Source organism: Bubalus kerabau, chromosome 1, assembly GCF_029407905.1.
Source record: "Bubalus kerabau isolate K-KA32 ecotype Philippines breed swamp buffalo chromosome 1, PCC_UOA_SB_1v2, whole genome shotgun sequence".
Classification (NCBI taxonomy): Eukaryota; Metazoa; Chordata; class Mammalia; order Artiodactyla; family Bovidae; genus Bubalus; species Bubalus kerabau.
This window is the reverse complement of record NC_073624.1, coordinates 131,900,262-131,909,392: the sequence shown is the minus strand read 5'-3', so window position 1 is coordinate 131,909,392 and position 9,131 is coordinate 131,900,262.

Sequence of the window (9,131 nt, the reverse complement as noted above, 5' to 3'; positions counted from 1 at the left end):
ACCACATGGCTTGGCAAGTCTAGGTGGGAAGGAGAGAGCTTGACACTTGCACTTTGTAATTTCAACCCCAGCCACCGGCAGACATGGGAGAAATCCGTTTTCCCCATATCAGTTCAGTTCAGTCGCTCAGTCGTGTCCGACTCTTTGTGACCCAATGAACCGCAGCACACCAGGCCTCCCTGTCCATCACCAGCTCCCAGAGTTCACCCAGACTCATATGCATCCAGTCGGTGATGCCATCCAGCCATCTCATCCTCTGTCGTCCCCTTCTCCTCCTGCCCCCAATCCCTCCCAGCATCAGGGTCTTTTCCAATGAGTCAGCTCTTCGTATCAGGTGGCCAAAGTACTGGAGTTTCAGCCTCAGCATCAATCCTTCCAATGAACACCCAAGACTGGTATCCTTTAGGATGGACTGGTTGGATCTCCTTGCTGTCCAAGGGACTCTCAAGAGTCTTCTCCAACACCACAGTTCAAAAGCAGCAATTCTTCGGTGCTCAGCTTTCTTCACAGAGAGACCAGGTTTGATCCCTGGGTTGGGAAAATCCCCTGGAGAAGGGAATGGCAACCCACTCTGGTATTCTTGCCTGGAGAATGTGTGTGTATACCTATATGGGTAAAAGATTGACTTCTGAGTGTGACCTCTAAGTTCTGCAGGCTGCTAACCTCAACATTGCAGATCATCTTTTTTCTTCCAGGAGGAGAAGGGACAGTGGTTTGCTTAGATTCTTGAGTTTGATTGGAGATTGAATGTACTTTCCCCCATGATCTATTCTCAGGCAAGAGTGTTACAACATCAGAGCATGAGTCCAATGACCACGCTGTCACCCTTCCTCTTCCTACCTTTCAGCATCACTCTGCATGACATAAAGGAAATAGACCCTTCAAAAGAGATGAAGGGCCTGTGATCTCTGGTACCAAGAATGTATTGGAAACCTTAGGAAAGTCATGAATGTGGTCAGCTGAACCCTACCTGCCCAAGACTATTTGTACCACTGCTACTGTTCCTGCTCTCCTGTTTCAGTTACAGCCAAGTTGTAGTCTGGCTGGGATAGGCTGCAGAATATGATACAGGGGAGAGCCTGTGATTGGATTGTTAGACATGAGTCTTGAGGGACCTTGGCTTTGTCTTTTTTTTACTGATTATTCTGGACCATGTGACACGGTCTACCAACTCCCAGGGTGCTTTTAGCTGCTAGAATGAATGACTCGTAGCATCAGGATGGCTTTAGTCGGCATTCCCTGGGCTGTTTCATCCAGCACAGGCATGACCACTGTGGGCTTACCCGATTCCACTGTAACACACACAGCCAGGAGCTCACTGCCTTCCTTCCCCACCAAACCCGTCCCCAGGATCAGCTTCAGAGGCGAGCGACCTGTAGAGTTGCACAGGACCCACAGTCGGAAGGGCCCTCCAGGGGTCCAGTGGTTAAGACTTGGCCTTCCAATGCAGTGGGTGCGGGTTTGATCCCTGCTGGGGAGCCAAGATCCCACATGCCTCAAGGCCAAAAAACAAAGACATAAAACAGAAGCAATATTGTGACAAATTCAATAAATTTTAAAAATGGTGCACATTTAAAAAAAAAAATCTTGAGGAAAAAAAAAAAACCAAACCGGTCCCTGCTCTTGCTGTCTTGAAATTCTCAGTTTTTCACCAAGGAGACCTTGAATTCTTATTTCACACTGGTCACAAAGTATGTAGCCATTCTGCCAGGACATGTAAGCTTCTCTCACCCACCAGCCACGCAGCACATTTGCACACAGTAAGTACCTGGGACCTTCCGCCTTGGATCCTGCTCCGCTCCAGGCTTGAAGTGGCTTCCAGCTCTGGGCTTTACTCCTTGGTTTCAGGGCTGCTTTGACTTGACCTGCCTTGACCCCCTGGGACTTGAAATTTGAACCTGACTTCCTCTGTCTGACACTTCAGGTCAAACACTCCAGAGGTTACAGCCTCTGTTCACCTCTTAGTTTTTTTGTGTTTTTTTTTTTTTCTTCACTTGAATGAAAAGTGAAAGGGAAAGTCGCTCAGTTGTTTCTGACTCTGCGACCTCAATGGACACAGTCCATGGAATTCTCCAGGCCAGAATACTGGAGTGGGTAGACTTTCCCTTCTGTAGAGGATCTTCCCAACCCAGGGATCGAGCCCAGGTCTCCCACATTGCAGGCAGATTCTTTACCAGCTGAGCCATAAGGGAAGTCCAAGAATATTGGAGTGGGTAGCCTATCCCTTCTCCAGCGGATCTTCCTGATCCAGGAATCAAACTGAGGTCTCCTGCATTGCAGGCAGGTTCTTTACCAACTGAGCTATGAGGGAAGCCCAATATCTTAAGTCATTTGAATGACTTAGGATAAATTCATTACCCAACTCAGCTCTGCTCCCCTAGATATCAGTCAGCTATTTCTATTTATAGAGAAATGTTTTGGACTTGAGTTTAATATCCTTTTTATTGAGCCCCAACTCTACTTGCCTGTAACTCCTACATGTCAGTAGAGTGTTCGTTTCTTTATGAGGAACTAGCCTTGGGACATCACCATGCACTTGACGTTTGTGTTCTGATGTCGCATGTTAGTACACATGATAGACTGCTAGTGATTGAGTCAGCTGCCAGAGTTCAGCTCCAGCAGCCAGGGATTCAACCTGAAGGGATGGGCGGTGTCGGTGAGAAACTGAGGCAGCCTCTCATTTTTCTTGGACTGCCTGTTTATTTCAAGCTTAAGATTCTCTTTTATACTTTTACAAAAGCATTAGGTCAGAGGTTTGATATTTTTAGTTCCCATTGACCCAGATTTATTTTTCTCCAAAAATCATGTTGCCCCTCAAAAGGAGTTCCTCAGCGATTTTCTTATCTACTTTTTCTCATGTGTCCTTGTGAATACACTGTAACTCATGCTAATGTCTGGGCTGCATACCACATTCCTCAGTTTAATCCTTATCTTTCTAAGTCCTGTTTGCCCCTAGTATCCTAAGCTCACTATTTCTTAGAAAGGGCTTCTTGCTAATAATATCTCTAAAGTCCCTAATTTCTATAAGCTATAGTAGAATATGCTAACATTACAGCAATCCTTGAATCTTTAGCTTCTAACTATTTTAATTATTCCTAAGCCCTCAATTCGGCAAACTCCTTTGCCATAAACACTTTTCTCACAAATGGGCTTCAGATAGCAGTCCCTCCCATGGCCTCAAGCTGCGGCCTGTGTGCTCACCCTGGAACACTTTTTTGTAAAAGTCCTTGAACAAATGTCAGTGATTAACTTTATGAATTATTCTTTGAGCACAGCTGCAGAAGGCTTTATGCCTTCTCGTGCTCCTCTCAAAAACAATAAGCACCTTAATATTCTCCTCAGTAAACTCATCCGAGGACTGGAAAAAACAAGTCAGAATCACAAAGCCTAGCTCCTTCATTCCGGGTCCGTGCCTGCGGAACAAAGGGAGGGGGTTTAGGGCCGTGCCTCCATTTTGTCAGTAATGCCTAATGTGGCTCCCGACAGTCAGCAAGTCAATTAATGCCAAAACAAGCTTATTTAAATTAAGCATGTCTGTTGTATCGGACAATATTAAACACTCCTTCCCCTTGATTAAACTATCAGAATGTGTCTTCCAGTCACTGTTTACACATCCCCACACAGTGAGGCCAGGCTTCCCAGGTGGTGCTAGTGGTAAAGAACCTGCCTGACAATGCAGGAGGTGTAAAGACATGTGGGTTTGATCCCTGAGTCGGGAAGATCCCCTCGAAGAGGGCATGGCAACCCACTCTAGTATTCTTGCCTGGAGAATCCCATTGGACAGAGGAGCCTGGCAGGCTATAGTTTATCAGGTCACATAGAGTCAAACACAACTGAAGCGATTTAGCAGGCACTTCAGACTCCTAGGTCAACATTCCCCTTGACACTACCCACAAATATCCAGTCTCCCCATTCACCTGCCTCGGGTCTCTCAGACCCCCACTCAGAGGGGCCTGCTCACAGTTCCTTATCAGACCCTCTTCTCTGACCCCATAACTCCTCCCAAGTAGCCACCAGGCCTGGCATGTCATTTCATGGTGACAAAAGTCTTCCTAAACACCTTTCACTGGGTTCTGCTTTTATACCCCTCACACTGCCAGCATCCCCATGCCCTGAATTTTCCTCAACTCAGGCATAACAATGTTTGTTTTTACTCATGTGCTGGGTGTGGATCCTGCAGTTGTGGCCCCCACTTATCCCAGCAGAATTCTCATGGTCTACCCAGACCTGTCCATGACTCCTCTGTAGCATGACCCTTCAACTGAGCAAGGTATGTATGCATGTGTATGTATACATATACATGTGTGTACTTAGCACACTGAAGCAACTTAGCACACACATACATGCCTTGGTATGTAAGTAAGTGTTAGTGGCTCAGTTGTGTCCAACTCTTTGCAACCCTATGGACTGTAGCCTGCCAGGCTCCTCTGTCCATGGGATTCTCCAGGCAAGACTACTGAAGTGGGTTGCCATGCCGTTCTCCAATATGGCAGTTCTGAATCAGAGGCTGTAGGAGAGGGACCCTGGAATCTGGATAGTTCAAAAGTTTCCCAGGCTGAGCCAAGGTTGGGAGCCACTGCCCTCACAGGAGGCCACCCTCTCCCAGACATAATCCTCATAAATGGAACTTAAATGGCAGTCTGGTCTTTTAGGGTAGGAAGATATGATGTTCTCGACTTTATAGCTGGATAACCAAGGCCTTGGAGACTATATGACTTGTCCAAGAGATGGAAGGGAGCAAGGACTCTGTGTTTGCCTCCTAGGGGGCATCTCTTTCCACTGTCCATGGTACTGTTCACACCTCTGTGTGTGTGGGGGGGCAAGCTCTAGGAGCCCTCTGCATGTACTTGCTGCACAGCATTCTAGATTACAACCCTGGAACTGACTTGAACACACAGTCACATCCAGACTCCACCTGCTGGAAATTGCCTCTAAAACCCCTGCCTCCTATCCCCCACACTCCTACTCTGTGCTCTTCTGGTCTTTGCACAGAGCTGTCAGAGAACTGCCAAGTGTTTTTGCTCACATCTGTCCCCCATTATACTCCAGGCTCCCTGAGTCGGTCATGCACACTCTAATTAGATATTGACAGACCTGTGGTTGATTCTCAGTTTGGCTGGTGTATTAGTTGGCTGCAGCTGCCGTACAAAGGACCACGGCCTGGCTGACTTAAGACAGTAGAAACATATTGTCTCACCGTTCTGAGGGTTGGAAGTCCAAGATCAAGGAGTTTGCAGGGTCGGCTCCTTCCAGGTTGTACGGGAGAATCTGTCTCAGTCCTCTCCCTCAGCTTTTGGTGGGTGGCAATCCAGTGTTCTTTCTCACCCTGATCTCTGCCTTCATCTTCTTAAGAGGTTCTCCCCTTGTGGGTGTCTGTGTCTAAACTTCCCACTTTATAAGATCCTAATGACCTCATTTTAACTTGATTGCTTCTATAAAGATCTTATCTCCAAATAAGGTCACCTTCTAAGCTACGGGGAGTTAGGACACCAACATACCCTTTCATGGGGACAGAATTTAACCCATCACTGGTTTCATGACTTTAAGCAAGTAGCTGAGACCCATAGAATCTTGGTTTCCTCATCTGTGAAATCAGGATTTAAAAAATATCTATTTCACAGGCTTTTTATTAATGACTATTATCAGATTAGATAAGGGATTTAGTTTTGTTTTCAAAGCAAGGTATAGAACAGTGAGTTTAGTTGCTATAATCTGGGTTAAAAGAGGTGGGGCAACCTCCATGCATTCTGGGTGTGTGTGTGTGTGGTGTGCAGGGGGGCTGGTGGCTGGGTGTGACACGTGCATGCCATAGATTGAGTATCTGAACCAGCAGACCATCGGAGCCCGAGGCAAGCTCCAACAGAAACCACGTATCAAGTAAACATGATGACTTCCAATTTTTCACTCAAATGTAAGGCCATATCAACATTAAAAATCAAGACTAGGCACTTTTGGTGCTGTTAAATCAGCTTTATCATTGTTTACAGTTGGCGGCAGGTTCCCCAAACTTCCTGATCAGATCTTCCGAGAGCACAGATCTTCTGAGAGAGTCGGTTCTGGTTGGTCTGGGCAGGACTGAAGGATCTGTGTTTCCCCAACCTCTCAGCTTGCCTCATGGGACCAACCCAGGAATCCCAGCAAAGTAGATGAGGGCTCCTCTCACCACGGCGGATCTGACTTCTCATGTCCTGATGCTGACTGGCCAGGTGTGAGTCCATGAAGCTGGGGGTTCCGTTCCCTCAACTCCAACCTTGTGCCTGATTTTGAGTTGAGATCCCACAATCCTCTCCAGCTCTAAAATGCCATCCCTTGTCTTATCTGTTCAGACTTGTCTGGATTATCGTATGCTCCTTGAATATCCCTGGCACCTTTTTCTGTGCAGCTTCCCACCAGCTGGCCTGGTCAGTGTTCTGTGCTCAGTGGGTATCCAGCCAAGCCGACCTGCTGATGGGCCAGAATTGAATAAGAAGAGCAGCTGGAGAGCCAGCACAGGGGAGAAAACTTTCAGTGAAGCCTCTCCCTGCTCAAAGATCTTATTCTGCCCTTCAGGGAAAGCTGGGGACCAGCTGGGTGGGTTTGTTTCAAGCTCACCTTTCCACACTTGGTGAATCACTGTTGCAAAAGATGGTTGGTTATCTAAATGTCCTCGGCAGGCTCACTATTCTATGATGAGCCAATTGTTTTGATGTTGTTTTGTTTCATCAGATGAAAGAAAGTGTTACCCTCCTCTGCTGGTGGGAATGCAAACTGGTGCAGCTGTTTTGGAAAAAACATTTGATAGTTTCTTAAAATTCTAGGTGTACACTCCAGAGAAATGAAAACATCTAGAGACACTTGTGCGTGAATGTTTACAGCAGCGTTATTCATAATAGGCAAGAGGTGGAAACCACCCAAATGCCCATCTGTAGATGACTAGATAAACAAATTGTGACATATCCATACAATGGAATACTGTTCAGTCATAGAAGGGAATGAAGTGCTGTTACATGTGACGGCTTGGATGAACCTTGAAATCGGAATGTTAAGTGCAAGATACCAGACCAGAGGGTCCCGTATTCAATATGGGTCCCCAAATTGTTGGCACCAGGGACCAGTCTCATAGAAGATACTTTTTTCCTGGATGGTTTCAGGATAATTCAAGCATATTACATTTATTGTGTGTAAGCCTTATTTCTATTATTATTACATCAGCTCAAGTGCAGATCAAGCATTAGATCTCAGAGTTCGGGGGCCCCTGCAATGTTGCATGTTTCCTTTTATATGAAATGTCCAGAATAAGCGAATCTATAAAGATAGAAAGCATATTAGTTGCTGCTGCCAGGGCCTTGGAGAAGTGGAAACAAGAATGACTCCTTCCTCCCTGTGGGGTCCTCGGGGTGATGAAAAGGTTTGAAAACAGAGAGAGATGATGCTTGCACAGTTCTGAATGCATGAAATGCCACTGGGCCCTACCCTTTAAAATGGTCCATTGTGTGTTATGTGAGTTTCACATCCCTGTAAACACAGAGGAAAGGGTAAAAGAAAGTGTGGTGGAGGGAAGAGAGGAAGAATGGGAACGAGAAGGAGGGAGGTGGTATGATTACGCCTGACATGAATTTTCTCAGTTCAAAGGAAAATGTGACCCTGCGTCACTGAAACAGAACAGGGTACTAGTCTGATCACAGCGACCACAGATCTCCTCGAAGGGCTGGAGCTGTCATCGTTTCCTCCAGCTAGGAGCAGCGTTTGGTACTGTGAGTCACAAGATGCTGCGGTCAGTGTGAAGTCTTTTCCAGCACAGAGGATTCTGCTCTGACTCTGAGCCACACAAGTATCTTCCAGCTCTGGGGTCTGGTCCCCCACCTTGGGGCTCAGTGGGAACTTGGGGGACCCAGGATAGTGTGAGCCCTTCTGGGCTGCAGAGTTACCAGGCCACAGGTAGAGACCCCTTTGTGTCAGCTCTTAACTGGGTAAGACCTGCTTTTCCTAGTGCTTGGCAAGGCAAAGATTTGGATTAAAAAAACAATGGGGATTCAAACTGAACAACAGGAAAGACATGCTGGTGGTCAGTCTGGAGGTTGCTTTGGAAGGGTCTCGGTGTAAGCCCTTTGCTGCCAGTCTTTGTAGCCCTCCTGTCATATCCCTTTCAGATGAGTTTGGATGAAAGTCTCAGGTGAACTTGACCGTTTAACAAGGCCAGTTCAGGATGAAGATGGAGTTCTGCTGAATTTATTAACTCAGCAGTCACACCCACGTGGGATATCTGAATGACAGACCTTGGCTGCTAGCCTTGATTTCTGCCAGCAGGTCTACCCTACTGGGGACTGGTATCTACTGGTGGGCATGTGCAAACAGCAAGGCCGTACTGCATAGCACAGGAAACTATATTCAGTACTTTGTGATGACCTATAATGGAAAAGAATACGAAAATGAATGTGTATATATACACATGTATGTATAACTGAGTCACTTTGCTGTACAGCAGAAATTAACTGAACATTGTAAATCAACTATATGTCAATAAAATTGAAAAAAGAAAAGAGGCCATCATGACTCTCAGTCTAGGCTATGCCACAGTCAGGGTGAGGGTCTCGCAGTGTGTTCCAGGATTCCATAAGGACACACGCTGTCTTAGGAGGCTGAGCCTGGGAAGATCCAGGACTCCGCTAGGACAGCCAGTCAGTTCTCTCCAGCAGTTCAAGTAGTGATTTGTAGTTCAAGATCTGCGTTCAGAACGTAACAGAGAACTTTTGTATTATATTATAAGGTAATCTCTAAAGGGATGTTGCCTATAAGCTTAAATTATATTCAATTGCCCATCTCTGGCTGGAGAAGGCAATGGCAACCCACTCCAGTGTTCTTGCCTGGAAAATCCCATGGATGGAGGAGCCTGGTAGGCTGCAGTCCATGGGGTCGCACAGAATCAGACATGACTGAAGTGACTTAGCAGCAGCAGCCATCTATGGGAACCCTGCTTCCCAGGTAATGGGCATTAAGATAAAATACCTTTGTTTATCTCACAAGAAACAACTTGACCAAGCCCACCTGTGAATGACTACAGAGAGGAAGAAATGAACACATTCCCTCCAGAGAAAGACAAGAACCAGGAAATGTTTGACTTTACTCCCTCTCCTTTTAGTATAAAAGGAGCC